Here is a 21,220-nt window from a genome sequence, read left to right as displayed (position 1 = left end):
GGATGAATCTGCACGTTCTTTGTGCTTATACCTCCTAATGGCTGGAGTTTGTTTTGTGGAGTATTTTTTGCAGGACACTGGAAGGATTACTTCATCTGCTGCACTTATGAAACAGCTGAGGAAACTGAATGGAATTTTTTATTTAAATTTTTTTGTGTATTGGTTCCGCTAGTGGCTGGAGTTTGTTTTGTGGAGGAACACACCTTCGATACAGTTTTGTGAATAAACCTTCACGTTCTTTGTGTTTATTCTACCTATTGGCCGGAGTTTGTTTTATAGATTATTTTCTGTTATGTAATTCTGTCTCGCAGAATTTGTATAGAAACACCAGACTTGAGCAATCCGACGGCAAAGTTGTCGTGGGGACTCTCGTAGGCATACATGGACTGTTTGAGTTTAGAGGGATGGACGCCAGTTGGCGCTGTCGTGCGTGGGGTTAATGCGCACATTTTTCTTTAATCTGTTTTTTTTTTGTTCTGGGGGATGTTCGGGGTTTGACTGTTGCACTAATGTTGGAATGTGGTCTTTATAATTTTATTTTTGACACACTAATATGACATTCTGATATGTCAAAATGTCATATGTTAATATGAGTGGATTACCTCTCCCCACATGTAATGTGAATGGGTTGGGGCACCCCATAAATAGAAGGAAGGTTACATTCCTTAAACGTAAGAAATTTGATAGTGTTTCTTCAAGAAACGCATCTTCCCCCACAGGAAGCTGAAAAATTTGGGAAGATATGGGGTGGACATGTTTTCTTTAGTGCTGGCTCAAGTAAGAGCAAGGGAGTCATTACATTGATAAGTAAGCATCTACAATTCAAATGTCTCAAACAGATTAAAGATAAATTAGGAAGAGTCATTATTGTTATAGCAGAAATTCAGGGGCAAAGATTGATTTTGGCTAATATTCTCACACCTACCGCTGATGATCAGGGCTTTTTTATTGATCTTGAAGGGATGTTGCAAGCCGATGACACCCCTCATGATGTAATATTGGGAGGAGACTTTATTCTTTTGATGGACACAGTCCTTGATCATAGTGAAGCAAAAGTGTGTAAGCCCCCAAGAGCAACATTGACGATCCACAGGATTTGTAAAAATCTTGGTCTTACAGATATTTGGAGACTTTTAAACCCATCTGGGAGGGACTATAGATGATTTTCCAGGGGTGATGGTGGGAGGTATGCAAGGGCAGACTGGGAAGAAAATTCGGCCCAGGATTTGGTTCTCCCAATGGCCAGTCCGCTACTGGAGGTATGGCGCATAAGCTTTTGCTTTATGCAGATTATATTTTATTATTCGTCTCCGACTCTACTAGATCTATGCCTTGCCTTCACAGAATTATTAATTCCTTTTCTAAGTTCTCAGAATACAGAGTCAATTGGTCTAAATCTGAAGCTTTGTTTTTGACAGCGTACTGCCCAGTAACGGCTTTTCAGCCGGGCACTTTCCAGTGGTCCAAACAGGGCATTACATATTTGGGCATTTTATTCCCAGCAAATTTGTGTGATTTAGTTAGTTAATTGTCTGTTCTTCCTTCAGGTTACCGTAGTAATCTTGGTAAGCGTGCACAAGTTTTTTTCATGACTGTCTGAACCATCTATTTTCAAATCGCTTTCAGTTTTAAAGATGCTACATTCTGTTCCAATTAGCTGTGCTCTCTCTAGCTGTTTGAAACACTCACCTGCTGTATATGTGTTGAGTCCACTGCCACATGCACTTGGTGTGTGTGTGTGTGTGTGTGTGTCCAAGTGTTCACTCCTGTGGGAAAGCCGCGATGCTCCGTATTGTTGTTGCTGTAATGATTCATGAAGTGGTCCATTCAACTCGGAGAGTCTGAATTTCAAAATTTTAACTGGGGAAAGTGCAAGGGAATGACACTATGTCAGACTTCTAACTTGGAAACTGGTGAGGAAATCTTCAACTCCCATTTCGACGAGATGCAGGTGTGTGTTACGTCACTTAGGGCTGGGAGGTTTACAGTCAGTGACACATTCACTTTTATTGAATAATATCCATTAACGAGTCAAAGTTCTAACATAAATGATAATAAAACGTGTTTAGCAAATGTTTTGCAGAGACAGGTGTTCAAAACACAGTTAATTACACTCTCTTTGTTTTATCATAATGATAGTAGCATCGTATCAGTTTGGTTTCTATGAGAAGTCTCTGACAATCAATGTACCCCTCAAAACCACAACGTAATCAATCTCGAAATTAAAAATAAGCTCCCTCTTTGACATGCTTGTGCTTAGTTGTCAGGTAATTGTCACTGGATTTTGAATTAAGTGAAAAGTCACATCATGCATGATCACCATCGATCATCGTTTTCATGATCGATCACTGCTGCCACGTCTGAGTACTCAAGTTCTCATGCCATCCCTAATAGCTGCTGTGAGTCCAACAGAATATGCGCTCCTGCCGGTTTGGCGTTTATTACTCCTCAAAACTGCGTGGAACTGATTCAAAAGTACTGTGATGGCCACTCCAATACCTTGACTTTGTTGTCCTTAAGCCATTTTGCGACAACTTTGGAGGTATTCTTGGGTTCATTGTCCATTTGGAAGACCGATTTGTGACCAAGCTTTAACTTCCTGGCTGATGTCTAGAGATGTTGCTTTAATATATCCACATAATTTTCCTTCCTCATGATGCCATCTATTTTGTGAAGTGCACCAGTCCCTCCTGCAGTAAAGCACCCCACAACCTGATGCTGTCACCCCATGATTCACGGTTGGGATGGTGTTCTTCGGCTTGCAAGCCTCACCCTTTTACTCCAAACATAATGATGGTCATTATGACCAAACAGTTACATTTTTGTTTCATCAGACCAGAGGACATTTCTCCAAAAAGTAAGATCTTTGTCCCCATTTGCACTTGCAAACTGTAGTCTGGCTTTTTTATGGCAGTTTTGGAGCAGTGGCTTCTTCCTTGCTGAGTAGTCTTTCAGGTTATGTCGATATAGAACTCATTTTTACTGTGGATATACTGTAGATACTTGTCTGCCTGTTTCCTCCAGCATCTTCACAAGGTCCATTGCTGATGTTCTGGGATTGATTTGCACTTTTCGCACTAAACTACGTTAATCTCTAGGAGACAGAATGCGTCTCTTTCCTGAGTGGTATGATGGCTGCGTGGTCCCAAGGTGTTTATACTTGCATACTATTGTTTGTACAGATGAACGTGGTACCTTCAGGCATTTGGAAATTGGTCCCAAGTATGAACCAGACTTGTGGAGGTCCACAATTTTTTTCTGAGGTCTTCGCTGATTTCTTTAGATTTTCCCATGATGTCAAGCAAAGAGACACTGAGTTTGAAGGTAGGTCTTAAAATACATCCACAGGTACACCTCCAATTGACTCCAATTAGCCTATCAGAAGCTAATTGCCTAAAGGCTTGACATAATTTTCTGGAATTTTCCAAGCTGCTTATAAGCACAGTTAACTTAGTGTATGTAAACTTCTGACCCACTGTCTGAAAATAATTGTTGGAAAAATTACTTGTGTCATGCACAAAGTAGATGTCCTAAACGACTTGCCAAAACTATAGTTTGCTAATATGAAATCTGTGAGGTGGTTAAAAAATTAGTTTTAATGACTTCAGCCTAAGTGTATTGTAGGATATTGGGTGCAGAAGAGTGAACAATTGCTGCGATATGACTTGAATCTAGAAAACCCAACCTTTTAATCTTGGAATTCCTCAACATCATAAATTAAAAGATTCTGCTTGACTAGGCACCAAGAAGTCTAGCTGAAGCTCACATCTGGCCAATAAAACGAACTAAAGGGACTTGTCCAGATAGCACATGACTTGAAAACTTCATGCTTCTGAGGAAATACCCCCACATTTAATGGTCATCACCAGACACTGCCATCAAAACCATCTCTGCAAAGAGACCCTAAGGGCAGAGCTTATGGGCAATAAAAGACAGAGAACACACACCCTGGAAACCCCGGGAAAGGCTTAAAACACACTCTGTTTTTGTCCTTCGATATAAACCAATTTGCTACACTTAAATTAGACTCATCAGATCACGAGACATCGTGATCATTATTCTGAAAACAGCAGCTAAAAAGGAATCCATGAACATTTCACACAAAGTCCCAGTACTTGTGATTTAACCCTCTAAAATGTACAGAATGCATTTGGACCCAAAATGTACACAATACCTAGCCTTGCTAGATAATTCTGAAAATGACTTTGACCTGTGATCACTTTTATAACTGACAAATTAATGATTATAGCCTGATGTACCTTTTAAAATATGTGTAGTGATTTGTAATCACTTATAACTGACAAATTGATAAGTATAATCTTTAATCTTGTATTATTGATCTCATTCTACTAAGAATGGTAACTATTCAAGGCCTAACCTGATAATATACCCTGACAATCAGGTTTCTCATAACGTGTAATGTATTATCCATATTGTAAAACCAATTAATTAACCAGTATGATTTGTAATGAGGGATTTTCATGTTTTGTTACTTACACATGGAATATTCATGAAAGTATGTCATATTTAGTATGTAAATGCTTGCTTGTTTACATAGAGAATGTTGATGACAATGAATGTCATATCTCTTGCACCATTTTCAAGATATAAAAGTTCATGATTAAACATGTGCTATTAGGAGCAGGAAGTTTGTAAGAATCCTCCACACAAAGGATTGTAAATCAACTGTGAAAAGGACAGACCAGTTGACCATGTGACTCTGAAAAACCCTGTCTGATTGGCTCAGGACACCTTTGGGGTGTGGCCAATTTCAGCTCAAACGTTTCCAAAGAAGTTGGTGCTCGGTCTCCTCTCTTCTTCGGCTCGCTTGCTCTTCACTTCATCTGCAGCTCCTCCATGCTCTTGCCCTTGTGGCTTGCAGCCTCCGTGCCATGTAGAGTCCAAGGAAACCTGGGACACAAAGTCCCGAGGAAGCCTCACACTCTCTGCTCTATGGTTTACACACCCAACGGGAGTCCAAAACATCGACGGAACGAACTTCAAACGCCAAAGAATCAAGCAATGCAAGGAAATGCAACGACACGCAAGTACATGTCCAGACTTTTGCTGAAAGTGCTGGTGTATTATTTAAATACTTTGGGTAATCCAATTGCAAATCGATTTGGTCTCAGAGAAGGATAAATGGTTCTTAAGGCATTGTCTACAGATTCTGTGAAGTTCATTTTCTCTGTAGTGATCATTTCTTCCACATTCTGTCACTTTACTCATTAGTTTTTATGTTTAGAATAGCAATAAAGTTTGTTTGTCTCCAAAGATAACTTGAGTGTGGTATATTTTGTTAAATAATCTCGTCACTTGATTTTAAAAGACCTTGCTTCAAAGCTATACCTAAAATATTGTGATATTATTTTCAATAAGCCATGAGACTAATATTACTCCAATAAGTGAATTAATCATAATTCCCTTATTAAAGCTAATTCCTTACAATAGAAATTGTGAACAGAATTGCGACATTGTATTCCAATTTTAATGGTCAAATAATCTAATTATTTGTCATTTATCTTTCTTATAATGGTTGTCGAACGTGACTAATTCCATTATAAACTTCCTACATAATGATGTAGAATGAGGACAGTTCAGTTTAATTCCTAACACACATACTGTTCCTACAGTGTAGATGCTATTCATTGCTTTTAGAGTAGTTTGCCTAAAATCTTCACAAAAATGCAATTTTCACTCATTCTTGCCATTCCTGTGCTGGGCCCTGATAATTGCTGCTTGCAGCTATATATTTTTACAAAATTTATTAATCTTTGCTAATGTTAGATAATAAAAATACAATTGTTCATTGTTAGTTCATGTTATTTCATAGTGCATTAACTAATGTTAACAAATACTACTTTTGATTTAAAAAATGTATTACTATCTGTTGAAATTAACTTTAACTAAGATTAATAAATGCTAAAAAGTGTTATTTATTGTTAGTTCATGTTAACAAATGGAACCTTACACTTGTAAAGTGTTACCATTTTTAGAAATTAAATAATAATAATAGGCTAGTAATAATAATAGGCTTGTAATTATAATAAAAATATTATTAATAATAATAATAATCACATTTTTTATTTTAAGATTTAAACTTGGGTCTGGGGCAAAGGTAAAAAGTAAATAATAAATGCATGGATATAATGTGACCATTTAACAATGAGAAAAAAAGTTATTTTAGTTTTAATAAAAACAACCCCCTGGGATGTGTAAGTGCCTATTGATGTCCCACACCCTTAAATGTCAGGCTGCATATCTCAAATGCATTGCCATCAACAATGATGGGGACCTGCATTCTGTGAGTGCTTTGGTCTGTGCCACTATTAACAGGATTCAATCATTCCTCACAGCAGCAATACAACATAAGCCACACTGAGATCAAGAGACAAATTCAAAACCCCTATGCACTGTTATCATTACTCAGGATCATTTTTGGATGTTGATTTTGGTATACAGAAACAAAGTGACCCGAAAACGGTTTACCAGTCGTGTGAAGATATTGTCTGAAAACAAGCACATAAATCATAAATCCATGCCAATCAGGGATAAAGATTAAATCTGAACAAGCTGTGCTGCATTTGTTTCATTTGGATACCCGTAATCATATTTTTTATGCAATCTTTTTCAAGATATACGTAGATAAATATTGGGTTTACTAACCCGCTGTGGTTGAAGCTGCTCTTTTTTTGCATGATGTAACAACAGTGTGGGCTGTAGCATTTATACTGAAGTAGAGAATAACCTCTTCAATTGAGGCTGTTGAAAGTGGCAGATGAAAGTTAAGATTATTTTGTTTATTTGTGGGATTAAACTTGCATATCGATGACCTGAAAGCTAACAGAGATGGACTGAAAACCACAAACCTACAATTTGGATTTCACAGGGTTTTTAAGGCATGGATTAAAGAATTTACATTGCAATCATGTCTTTTTAATGTATGGATAGTGCAGTACAGTTGCAACGAATTGCAGTTTTATGTAGTTTTGACCATGTGCAATTAGAATTATTCATTCATCTATATTATTGAACAATTGTATAAAATACCCTTGTTGATATTTGTGGGATTAATATATAATTGTGTAATAAGAAGAGAATAAATCAGAAAATAAATACAATGTAGACAAATAATATTTCAATAAGCTACCATTCGTAACATAGTTGAGAACCCATATACAAATGTCTCTTGTTTGCATTAGTAGAAGTTAAGATTTCTGTGCTAAAGTGCTGATTAACTATTCTGACTGAAAACCAATTAAATGCAGACACTTTTTTCAGACTGATCACAATGTAAATTCAGCAACAGTAGGTGGTAATTTCTTCAGCTAAACTCGGTCTGTGCTTATCAAAATTCAAACCACTGCCCCCAGTGGCCGCAGCAGGTAGTGTTTTTGATGCTATTGACACGTGTGAGTTCCAGTTCCCTTTCGTGAAACTCAAGTTGCGCATGAACGCTATGGGACACCGTCCAAGTGTCATGTGATCTGAAGCCCTTATACAACCACGGCAATTTATTGGCTAATGGCGCTTAAGCGATGCCCCCCGGGAGCTATGTCATTGTGTCCATTGTCTTGCTTTTGCGCCATAGAGTCAGATTTTCTATTCTTCACTGCACGATCTCTGCAGGATGACTTCATCCTTGTTGAACAAGGCCTACCTGGCTTCAGGTCAAGCGGTTTCAGCTTTGCACACACTGACAGTTTTGCAACCTTCCAAGCCCATTTTATGAGGGATTTACATGAGGGAGACTGAATGCTGAGGCTGTCATGGAACTACACAGGGCTTCTGATTTGCTGCTGAGAGCTACCAAACACATTGCTCAATGTCATTGTTCGGCTTGACATGGCAGGCCTCGTGGTGGCAGTATGCCAACTGTGGCTTACGCTCACGGATATAGTATCAGTATAGTACTCATACTCATACAGGACAGTATTGGGATGAATTTGCCGTTGTACACTCCTCGAACGCTCGACAACCAGAATATGGTTCAAGTTCCCCCTGCAGCTTGCGCTGGGGAGTGAACATTAAAAAACGCTTCCTGAATTCAGCCTCTGTCTCTATAACCAAGGGTCTCGAAACATGCATAACAGAATTCGATGTTCATCAAGCACAAGTGTACATAAAACACACAATGAACATAAGCACCACACGTTGTCCCCCATAAAGAATGCTGGGGCTATTGTGGCGAACCAGTTTTCTCAAATAAACATTCCCCCCAATGTTCACATGCTCTTCCTTGTTCAAAATACCAGGGAAAAGGTTTATTCTGTCAGCATCCCTGCTGTAAATGCATTTCAGGGCACTCATCATTTAAGCCTGAATACAATAAAGGCAGAAACATTATTAAATCCCATTCAACAAGCCACAGTAGTAGAGGTGCAAAGGCCTCCCTCCACTGTGGCTCTGGTTCTGGGGCAGTTGCCAAAAGTAAGCTAAGCGTGGCATCTAGTGGTTACATGTCACGCTACAGGCGAGAGCCATGCATTAATTCCTCTCTCTGCCCGTCTAGTGGCTTGGCAGCAGTTGCAGGGCATTTCTAACTGGGTACTTTGAACAATGAAGTTTGGTTATGTCATTCAATTCGGGCGGGCTCCGGCAGTATTCAGTGGGATTGTTCTGACAGACATTTCGGGAAATTCACTCTCTCTCAGAGAGAATGTGACATTTACATCCGTTATTTTCTGGTTCCCATAAAAGAAGACAGCTTGCATCCCATTCTGGATTTGAGACATTTGAATTTCACCCTAATGAAATGTCAATTCAGAATGCTGACGCAGAAACAAATAATGTCACAGGTACAGCCGGAGGACTGGTTTGTGACCATAGATTTGAAGGACACTTATTTCCATATTCAGATTGTGCCGAGGCACAGGCGTTTTCACAGATTCACATTTGGTGGCAAAGCATACCAAATTTGCGTTATTCCGTTCGGACTTGCACTGGCACCACGCACTTTCACAAAATGGTGGAACATATGCTTTGCTCAGTTCGGGCGCTGCGAGTTTATGTTGACCGTACTAGCCATTGGCGTATGTCAGAGCAGTTGTTTGTGTGCTTTGGTGGCCACAACAGAGGTGTTTCGGTGTCCAAGCAAAGACTGTCTCATTGGCTTATTGATGCAATTTCGAGTGCTTACGAAGTGCGCAGTTTATCTTTCGCCTTCGGGTATTCGAGACCATTCTACGAGGAGCATGGCATCCTCATGGACTTTGGCTAGAGGTGCATCCTTGGAGGACATTTGTATGGTGGCAGGGTGGTCCTCTCCGCATTTGTTAGATTTTATAATCTGGACGAGGGTTTGACTCCTGCTTCCCAGGTTCTCTGTTGGAACAGGATTAAATTCATAATTCCATTTATTCAGATGCTTTTGCTCGCTTGTGGTCCACTATGTGCTTGCCATACAGGCTTAGATAGTTGGCAGCTACTGTTCACATGGTGTGAATGTATATCGTTCCCATAGCATTCATATGCAGCTTGAGTTCCATGAAAGAGAACGTCTCGGTTACGTATAGTACGTAACCTTGGTGTCCTGAGGGGAACGAGACACTGCGTAGCTGGCCATACTCTCTAGCAGCTGCATAGACTCATGCCATTTGCAGAAAATCTGACTAGATGGCACAAAAGCGAGCGCCTTTATAGAGCCTGTGATGTAGCTTCCTAGGGGGCGTCGCTTAAGTGCCATCAGTCAATAAACTGGTGTGATTGTATAAGGGCTTCAGACCACCTGACACTCGGATGATGTCCCATAGCATTCATACACAGCATCTCGTTCCCCTCAGGGAACCAAGGTTATGTATGTAACCAAGACATTTTTCAGTGAAATGTCCACAGGGGGGTGACAAAAGTGAGTGGCAAAGCAAGTTTTTTAAAGTATGTGTTAAAGAATAAACTAGCTCAAAACCTAATTTGTGCATGGAAAACATCCTTATTGGCTGAAGTGCTTTCCCTAATTTTTCTAACAACTAGTTCCTGACGACCTGAGGTTTGTTTAGGGTTTATAGAAGGGTTCATTAATGACTAATAAGCGATTAATCTCATTTTTCATACTGTAGTTAATCGTGGTTAATCTCAGATTTTAATAGTCGTAAATTTGACTATATATACTTATTTCCTGTCATAATGCATTTATTTGCTCTTTGGAAAGAACAAAACAATACAGTATCCAAAATGCTTTATTAACATTTTCCAAACTCCACAGTATAAAGAGAGAAATTCACTAAAATAGCTCCAATTTGAGCTACATTAAAGGGATAGTTCCCCCAAAAATGAAAATTCTCTCATTATTTACTCACCCTCATGATATCAAATCAAATCAAATCACTTTATTGTCACACAGCCATATACATAAGTGCAATGGTGTGTGAAATTCTTGGGTGCAGTTCCGATCAACATAGCAGGCGTGACAGTGATGAGACATAGGTGAGACATATACCAATTTACAATAACATCAAATTAACACAGCACAATTAAACATCTGTTATACACATAATTACACTCAACAATATACAAATAATAACATACACTGTACAGTATACAATACGCACTATATAGATACACATTATTCAATAAAAATAAAAAATAAAAATATAAAAATATATAAAAAAAAGTATATATATATATATGTAGAATGTACAGTTTTGTACTGTATTGACATTCAGGCTGTCGGTTGATAGTCAAAGAGAGAATATAATATAATAATAATATAATTTATGACAGTCCGGTGTGAGATATAAGAGTAAGGGTAATAAAGTGCAGTGCTGATGTATTTGATCGTGGGAGATCAAGAGTTCAGAAGTCTGATTGCTTGGGGGAAGAAGCTATCATGGAGTCGGCTGGTGCGGGTCCTGATGCTGCGATACCGCCTGCCTGATGGTAGCAGTGAGAACAGCCCATGGCTCGGGTGGCTGGAGTCTCTGATGATCCTCTGAGCTTTTTTCACACACCGCCTTGTATATATTTCCTGGAGGGAGGGAAGCTCACCTCCGATGATGTGTCTGGCAGTTCGCACCACCCTTTGCAGTGCTTTGAGGTTGTGGGCGGTGCTATTGCCGTACCAGGCGGAGATGCAGCCAGTCAGGATGCTCTCCACAGTGCAGGTGTAGAACCGTGTGAGGATGTGGCGGTTCATTCCAAACTTCCTCAGCCGTCTCAGGAAGAAGAGGTGCTGATGAGCCTTCTTCACAACGACTTCAGTGTGGACAGACCATGTGAGTTCCTCAGTGATGTGGACACCCAGGAACTTGAAGCTGCTGACTCTCTCCACTGGTGCTCCATTGATGGTGATGGGACTGTGTTCTCTGTCTTTTCTTCTGAAGTCCACCACAAGCTCCTTTGTCTTACTGACGTTGAGGGAGAGGTGTGTATGACCTTCCTTCTTCACCAGTACACATTTGAAGAAAAATAGAAACATTTCTTACCTCAATTGGTCCTTAAAATGCAAGTGAATGGCGATTTCTCTTTTGAAGATCCAAAATTCAGAGAGTCAGCATAAACTTCATCCATATGGCACAAGCTGTTAAATTAATGTCTTGTAACATTTCCCAAAGTCTAAGTGGGTTGTTGACTGATTGAAAGAACTAGTATTCATTGCAATGCACATTAAACCCTCATTTAATATTAATCAGTCGTCAGTATTTTCACTTTAGATATGAAATGCACATGATTCGTGTCAGGGCATCAAATGCTGCATTGAACTCCATATGAAAAGCGTGTCTTGTTCTGCTTTTAGCGCCGGCACATATGAAGATAATTAATCGGATCTGTCCAGTGATCATTAGCTGGCACTTCAAAAGCTCAGCGGCAACGGGTACAAAGTTGAAATTATATGAAATTTGAGCTGAGCGTCAACAGGGAGAAGAACTAGCTGCACAGTGGGCTTGTAAGAATTTACATGCTTATGTGGTAAAATGCTGACTTGCAAAAGACACATGAAGTCCCTTCAGCATTAGTTTTATAAGAGGTTCTTTCTCCAGCACTTGATCATTGGCACGGACTCGCTGTTGTGTGAGTTTTTAGTGTAACGTCCCCACTAAACACATCGCAAATGTCTCGCCCTCCAACAGTGTTTACAACTCACATAGAGCTGAATAAAATGCCAGAATCTAATGTCAATTCGGAACATGCCTTAATCACGATTAAGAAAAATTAACGTGTTTAAACATTTTTAATTAATTGCATGCGTTAACACTGACAGCACTAATTATATCATAAATAAAAAAAACCTGATGACTATTAAACCATACTTAACTTTATGTAAATTGGTTTCTAATGTTGGCAACTCCTTAAATGCTTCACAGTGTCCACCTTACATTAAGGTACAATTTACAGTTACAGTTTAAACTGTCGTGGTTTAATATTACCATTCATCATCATGACTAAGAGATTAACTTAGTCTTAATTTAGCATCTTTGAAATGCAAGAGATGTTATTAAACCGTTGATTAAAATTACCCTGTGCCATTCTGGCAGGACTTTCGGCTCATTAGTTTTCTTTTGCCGGATGAAATGTTGTCTAAAATCAGCTGCATGAGCACTTTGTCAAATATAGGGCTGTGATTGCAGTATGAGTTTGACATTCCTGCAGGCTCTCATAATGTTCTCATAAACTCAACAAATCACATTAGCACAATAGCAGCAGTCTTTACACTTCCACAGAAAAAACACTGGGATTTATTTTAATTGCTGAAACAATCCTATGACTTGCATACTGTATAAGCCACAGACATTTTCTGTTTCTCTTTTCTATTCTGTTCTATTTTATTTTATTTTATTTTTTTATTCTATTCTATTCTATTCTTCTTGGCAACCATAAATGGCCTATAGTAGGCAACTGGACTATATTACTTGGTGGAAGATTTTCTTTTTAAATTTTGATTACATTTATTAATAATAACAATCTTACACTGAGGCTGTGCATTACAGTGATTTTACAAAGGTTAAGGGACTTTTTTTGTTTTTGTTTTCAGTCTGTATTTATTGATTATTTGTAGATTTCAGGAGCGTCAGGGGAGGAGACACTGTTGGTTGAGGTCATAGTGTCTGTTCTCTGTGTGGTGGTGCATAAACCTGCTCTCTACACCTGTCAGGCTACTAACTAGCACAGCGGAGGAGCCAACACCATCGAAGCCACAGCAAAAATAACTGTCTTAGATGAGTTTACACTCTGAGTTATTGCTGTCATATATTATCAGCAAGTTGAAACCTGAACACACCATGTAAAGGTGACATACAGTATCTGTATCATGCCTCTAATAAGAAATGTCAATGATGACAACGAGTCAACTCTTGTTGTTATACTGCCAGATGCCTGTTATCTGCTAGCAAGTAATTGTATCTTTCTAGAGTAGGTGAATTGCTGTTTATTGACACCGAACAGAAAAGAATATCTTGTTTTTGGAAGAAATAAAATACAGTCTACAATAAAAATGGCCATCTTTCACAACATACTTGCAATTATAGTGTATTATAGGCTTAATGCATTTCAGATTTTCAAAATGTAAATAATTAAGGGTAAAACTGTACATTAATGTTCCCTTTGTTAAGGGCTTACAAAGGGATTCATTAATAAACAATAAGTCATTTACAAATGCATAGTATTGTGGTTATAACAACATGCATAAAAAGGGTGACTTTCATGCGATACCTGCCAAATAGTAAGCCATTTTCCCTCATGTTTTAAATCCGTTATAACACTTATTCAACATTAATGACCTATGTCCATGTATCATAATGTAAAGTGACACTTACTGTATGAAGCATTACAGCATAACATGCATGAATAATAGTGACACAGGAAACATCCACAATTAATTGAAAACAATTCTCAAATTCCTTTGGAAATGACTTTGTGATTAATTAACCCCTTCATAAACCCTTATCAAGGAAACATTAATGTAAACTGTTATCAATGACTTTTCAGTTAAATTCTGCATTCATCATACAGTATAGTTTTATCCTTGTCTTAAAGGGATAGATCACCCAAAAATTAAAATTCGTTCATAATTTACTTACACTAATGTCATCCCAGATGTGTATGTCTTTCTTTCTAATGCAGAACATGCAAATCTAATGAAGATTTGTGGAAGAATATTTCAGCTGTATAGGACTCCAGTGGTTTAATCAATGTCTTATGAACCAATCCAATTGGTTTTGGGTGAGAACAAACCTAAATATAACATTTTCACTGTACATCTTCCCATTGCAGTCTGTAGGCAAGATCATGATTTCAAGCTGGATTACACTTCCTAGTGCTTGATGCATGCTCAGAGCACTAGATGGTGCCATAGGAAGTGTAATCGAGCTTGAAATCATGATCGCCAAGAAGACTGCTGTCAAGATTTATAGTGAAAAAGGAATTACATTTTGATCTGTTCTCACCCAAAACCAATTAGACTTCAAAATACATTGATTAAACCACTGGAGTCGTATACATTACTTTTCTGCTTCCTTTATGTGATATTTGGACCTTCAGAGTTCTGGCCACCATTCATTTGCATTGTATGGACCTACAGAGCTGAGATATTCTTCTAAAAATCTTTGTGTTCAGCAGAAGAAAGAAAGTCATACACATCTGGAATGGCATGATGGTAAGTAAATGATGAGAGAATTTTCATTTTTTGGGTGAACTAATATTAGCCATTGTGGCTATATTGTGTTTACAGCATTTACCCAACAGCTATTACAAGAAAATGATGATTGGCATTGTAGTTGAAGGGCAAAATTCACAAATCCCCCCCCCCGCCCCCCCCCAAAAAAAAAAACACTGCTGGGGAATGTACCAGTGTTTTCAACAAACACTTTTCACTTGAAATCCTAGCTACAGAGATGTAGCCCTTGTGAAAACTTCCCCATTTATGGACTAGCCCCAGTATGCCTTTAATAAATAAAAGGTAATTTTACCATCAAGAGATGTGCAATGCTTTTGCGATGTCACCAGTCATTAATATCTTAGCAGAACACAATTTGAAATGCTACTATTAATAAAGGCCCATGAAACCAGCCTTTGTAAACAAACACTGGTTGTGACCTACTGTTTTACCCATATGCTTGTCTAGCTGCTTTGTGAAAATGCTCTGTTTGTTTCAGCAGCTGTGCTTGTGGTGCCAGTATTTCAGTATTCTCTTGTGTTGATATAGCTGTTATTTTGTCTGTTCAAAGTCCTGAAACGCATCCCTGGGCAAACATACCCCACATGTCGATTTGTGGTACTTTAGCCATATAGACTGTGTACTCAATACTGTTAATAATAACTCAATACAACACTGAATTATAATCATATGTGCTTGAGTCTATCAGATATCCTCAGAAATATGCTGCATTTTATGTACAAGTTTTTTTTTTTTTTTTAAATACAGTAACAGGATTGGGTAAAAATAATTAAACTGGCCACATCCCACAGGATGTTGAATAGGAATTTGAACTGGAATGAAAGGTAGAATAATTTTTTTCAATTTATTTGATATGGTATTTCTCAAAATTAAAGAGAAAGTGAAATACTGTCAGAACAATCAAAAACAGATATTAAAACAGATTTCAGTTTTGCCATACAGCACCACAAAATCTCTACCACATTATTTTCAGATAACCTTATAAAAATAAAGGCAACATTTTAAATGAATGTTACCTTTGTTAAGCATTTATAAAGGGGTTAATTAATGACTAAATTCATTTACAAATGCAGTATAAAATCTCTAAATGCTGATATTGCAACTTGCATAAACAAAGGCAACTTTCATTCAATACTTGACAAATAGTGAGCATTTTAACTTGCATGTTAGAAATGCTTAATTAAAATACTTGTTCATACTTAAAGGAATAGTTCACCCAAAAAGGAAAATTTGCTGATAATTTACTCACCCTTAGTGAATATCCTCCATTTTTTGACGGTCCAAAATGCATATTTAGGGTGCATCAAAATAATCCACATGAAGTGTTGTTTTGTTTCTCATAATAATCAATCGTTTGCATTCAGAAGACCTTTATTTGTCGACTGGAGTTGTGTGGATTATTTTGATGCACCCTAAATATGCATTTTGGACTGTCAAAAAATGGAGGATATTCACTTGCATTGTTTAGAGGAGGAGGACTGAAATAAAATCCTAAAAGTCTTAAATTCTGTTTTGATGAAGAAAGAAACTCAGATACATCTTGGATGGCCTGAGGGTGAGTAAATTATCAGCAAATTTTCATTTTTGGGTGAACTATTCTTTAATTCAATCAAAAAAACATAAAATGACCTAATTCATGTTTTGTCACAATGCAGCAATAATAGATTATTATAATGAGATTAAAAGGAGGGATTTAATCATTTTTGCTAGAGTCCGCTTTGTGTTCATATTAATTTCTGTAAGGTCTTGACTTGTGTTGTCACTTTTCTTTTCACGTTGTTGTAAATTTAATGGTGTTACTCCAAGTGCTGTCACAAATAGTCCTCTGCTAAAACACTTTTCAGGTCTTTATGCTCATTTACAACATACTGTATATCATATAATAAATATTAGACACAATGTCTCGTTCCCTCAATCAGGGAACAGAGGTTACGAAAGTAAACAGGACGTTCCCTATCTGTCACTCACTCGACATTGTGTCGATGTAGTGACACTAGGGGTCCCTATACAAAATGCCACGACTACTGAACTGTGTTACGTGGACTAGCAGTGCGAGACGGGCAGACCTCTGTGTGCCTCGTAGCCAGCACACCACACCGTCATGTAACCTCCCCCAACGTTCTTATGAGCGTCGAACGGTCCTTTGGGAACAAGTCGACTGCCCAACAAATAGGGACAGGCTAGCCCAGCCATGGCCTCTCTTCCTCTTTTTTTCTCCCCAAAAAGAGTGGAATTTGTTAACTGACTGGGGGCCATAAATTTTTATGTTGGGGGGGGTGTCACTCCCAAGGGGAAGACACCGCGGAGACTACACCCCACCCAGAGAAGGGGGGGGGGGGGGTTATTTCTAGTGGAAATACGTCACATGGTCTTACCGAGTCTTGTTGGAAGTATGTCATGTGGAGAAGTCGCCTGGTAGGTCCTACCCAAGGGGGGAGGAGTTTCAACAAGCATGGTGACCGGGGGCAGAGGGGCCTCTGCCCAAGAAAGACACAGTTTACCGACAGGGAAACGATTTATTGGAAGATATATCACATGGGGTCACCTATGGGAAACCAGCGCATGTGGAGCACCTACCCTAGTTCAGGGCTTAGTTAGCACATGTACTGGGCCAGCAGCGAGTTTCTCCGCAAACTCATCTGCCACAGGGCTAAGGAGGAAAATCATCCAGGGATCACAACTTGTGAACATGACTGGGAGTCAAAGGCGCACGTCTTCACCTTGTGGGAGGGGAAAGTCGCTATACGCAAGCGGTACACCCGGCCAGCTGTCCCGGAACTTACCTGTTCAGACCTGACAACACACGGGATGAAACCGGCTCAACCCAGAGACTATAGAACCTCACAAAGGTGTTGGGTGTCACCCAGCCTGCTGCTCTGCAGATGTCTGCCAAAGAGGTGCCACTGGTCAGGGCCCAGGAGGCCGCTACACTCCTGGAAGAGTGGGCTCGTAGCGCCACGGGGGGTGGCACGTCCTGAGCATGATATGCCATCATGATGGCATCAATGACCCAGTGGGAGATCCTCTGTTTGGAGACAGCGCTTCCTTTCTGCTGTCCACCAAAGCAGACAAAGAGGAGTGTGAGGTCCGAGAACCACGTCTGGGTGGGCCAGTAGGGTGCTACTAGAATGACCTGCTCCTTGTCCTCCCTGACCTTGCACAGGGTCTGTGCAAGTAGGCTCACTGGGGGAAACGTGTATTTGCGTAGTCCAGGGGGCCAGCTGTGTGCCAGCACATCTATACTGAGGGGTGCCTCGGTCAGGGCGTACCAAAGCGGGCAGTGGGAGGATTCCCAGGAAGCAAACAGGTCTACCTGTGCTCGACCGAATCCACTCCAGATCAGCTGGACCACCTGGGGGTGGAGTCTCCACTCTCCCCTGAGTGTAACCTGTCGTGACAGCGCATCCGCTGTGGTGTTGAGGTCGCCCAGGATGTGAGTGGCTCGTAGCAACTTGAGGCGCTGCTGTCTCCAGAGGAGGAGACGGCGGACGAGTCGTGACATGCAACGGGAGCGTAGACTGCCTTGACGGTTGATGTACGCTACCGTTGCCATGTTATCCGTCCGGACCAACATATGCTTGCCCTGGATAAACGGCCGGAACTTCCGCAGGGCGAGCAGTACTGCCAACAGCTCGAGGCAGTTGATGTGCCAACGCAGCCGCGGGCCAGTCCAGGAGCCGGCGGCTGTGTGCCCATAGCATACGGCACCCCAGCCCATCTTGGAGACATCTGTCATAATCCGACGCACCTGGAGACCTGCTCTAGGGGAACCCCTGCCTGTAGAAATGCTAGGTCGTTCCAAGGGCTGAAGAGGCGGCGACAGATCGGAGTGACGACCACGCGATGTGTCCCACGGCGCCATGCCCATCTCGGACTTGAGTCTGAAGCCAGTGCTGAAGCGGCCTCATATGCATCAACCCAAACAGTGTGGCAACCGCAGAGGATGCAGTAAAAATTTTCACTGCAGCACCGACTGTGCGCGCTCGTTCATGAGGCGCGCCGTCTTCGAGACTGAGTCCAACTCCAAGCCAAGAAAAGAGATGCTCTGAACCGGGGAGAGCTTGCTCTTTTCCCAGTTGAACCAAAGCCCTAGACGGATGAGGTGCCTGAGCACCAGGTCCCTGTGTGCGCACAGTAACTCTCGAGAGTGAGCTAGGATCAGCCAGTTGTCGAGGTAGTTGAGTATGCGGATTCCCACTTCCCTTAGTGGGGCAAGGGCTGCCTCTGCGACCTTCGTGAAGACGCGAGGGGACAAGGACAGGCCGAAGAGCAGACATGTAAGACAGCGATCGTGGCCGTCAGAAGTGAAGAGATAACGACCACAACCAGGAATAACACACAAACAGAAAGGCATCTTTAAAAAGATGTTCCGTGTGTGCTGCTCTTTTAGAATGAAAATATACTCTTTTTAGAATATACTCTTTTTGTTATTCTGCCGAAGCACCCAGGGGCGTTCTCTGCACTCCACAGGTGCAGAGGGGGAGAAGCCGCTGATGTGCCGTAAAATCCAGCAGATGAGGTGAATGAACTCGCGGATGAATTCAGCTTCAATGAATAGAACCGCTCGGCTCCAAAGAGAAAATCTGAATGAGTGGTTGTATAAAAGGAGCTGGTATGCAACCACTCATTCAGATTTTCTCTTCGGAGCCAAGCGGTTCTATTCATTGAAGCTGAATTCATCCGCGAGTTCATTCACCTCATCTGCTGGATTTTACGGCACATCAGCGGCTTCTCCCCCTCTGCACCTGTGGAGTGCGGAGAACTGGGGTCTGTTGAAAAAAGGCCAATGGGAGTGGAATTTGCATGCCATTTCCCCGGCCAATTCCCATTGGCCTTTTTTCAAAGATCAGAGGTGTTTAGGGATCCCAAGAGTGACCCCTAGTGTCACTACATCGACACAACTTCGAGTGAGTGACAGATAGGGAACTAATGACCATTAAACCATGGTTAACTTTATGTACAGGTTTTTAATGTTGGCACCTATTTAATAAATGCTTCATATGTATCGACTTCAGATTAACGTACATTTTTATAGGTTACTAATATTGAATAAGAGTCATTTTAAGCATTTACAACACTTCAGGTAAAATAGCTCATTATTTGGCAAGAACTGCATGAAAGTTTCCTTTTGAATGCATGTTGTTATGACCATTTATCAATGATTTATAATGAATTTGTAAATTAACTAATAGTTTTTTATAAATCCATTTATAATCCCTCAAAAAAGGGATCATTAACGCAAAGTGTTACAAAAATAAATATGGACATTTTTATCTATTGATTATATGATATACAGCAAATAAGAGCATTCTGGGAAATGGAGTGTTCTTCCACCATGGTCTATAAAATGAAAGCAGACTGATCATGATTTATTTACTTTATTAAATATAATGAAATATTGATTTAATTACAGCGTGTTGATTTCAAACATTGATTATTAATATCATCTAATGCTTCTAGAAATACTCCATATGTTGCATTATAACGTGTCTATGCATTTTTCTCTGTAAACCTATTATTAAATTATTATTATATTTTGTCTATTTATTGTTGTAGTAGGTTCTGGAACCTTTTTAGGAGGGTCCATTAAATTTCACACCTGCTGTATCTCAAGACCCCCCATGCTCTGTTTTTGTCACAATCACACACATTCAGCCAAGCACAACATCACAGAAGTATGGTCAGGCCAACAGAGTGGATGAGTTACTCATTATTAAGCAGATATTGTTTGTTCTCTTCTCTGTTCTGCGGTTTGTTCCTTGTGGCAGTCTCTGGATCCTGTAATGTTCCCATAGAATGGAGGTAAGAATTTATTTTTGTCCTGTGAAGTGATACTTTCAAATACAGAACAACATTGTGTCTGTGGTTTCCTGCAGTATAGAGTCCTAACTGGGTGAATCTCTCGAAACCTGTGATGACCATGTCTGGGGCATATTTCACCATAAAATCAAAAGAAAAAAAATATGAAATTATATTTTGCTTATAGAAAATGATGCCTGTTTTTAAGACATGTTTATTTTGTTAAATTGCTTGCATTATGACATTATTTTCACAACAATAACAATTAAAAAAGTGTAACAGTAATTAGAATCACCATTTGAGAATAATGGGAATTACAAAAACTCAAAAGTAACATTCGGACACATTTTAGCAATGAGAAATTGGGGGGAAAATGTGCTTCATTTTCTTGAAAATAATGTCACAATGCAAAACAGTGATTCATTTTCAATTTTCCCAACTCTGAGTTAATGTTGCTAGTGAATCATGTTACAATAATATGCATAGTCATTCATTATGACATCACATTTGGATTCAATGCAACAAAAATGCAACTGATAAGAAGTGTGTACGTCATTAAACAAATGAAAAACAGATTTCAACATTTGTGTGCATGACTTCTCTGTTCTGGGGTCTGTTCCTTGTGGCAGTCTCTGGATCCTGTAACATTCCCATAGAATGGAGGTAAGAATTTATTTTTGTCCTGTGAAGTGATACTTTCACATACAGAACAACCTTGTGCCTGTGGTTTCCTGCAGTATAGAGTTCTAACTGGGTGAATCTCTCGAAACCTGTGATGACCATGTCTGGGGCATATTTGACCATAAAAAAAAA

At 39.8% G+C, this 21,220-nt stretch overlaps 1 pseudogene; it reads left to right on the top strand.

The window, feature by feature from the left end:
• The window catches only part of LOC127432695 (muscle, skeletal receptor tyrosine-protein kinase-like), a 73,428-nt pseudogene that overhangs the window by 13,864 nt on the left and 38,344 nt on the right, over nt 1-21,220 (top strand).

The sequence above is a fragment of the Myxocyprinus asiaticus genome, chromosome 42, assembly GCF_019703515.2.
Source record: "Myxocyprinus asiaticus isolate MX2 ecotype Aquarium Trade chromosome 42, UBuf_Myxa_2, whole genome shotgun sequence".
In the NCBI taxonomy this organism is placed as follows: Eukaryota; Metazoa; Chordata; class Actinopteri; order Cypriniformes; family Catostomidae; genus Myxocyprinus; species Myxocyprinus asiaticus.
The sequence above is the reverse complement of the archived record's forward strand: the minus strand, read 5'-3'. Positions and strand labels throughout refer to the sequence as shown.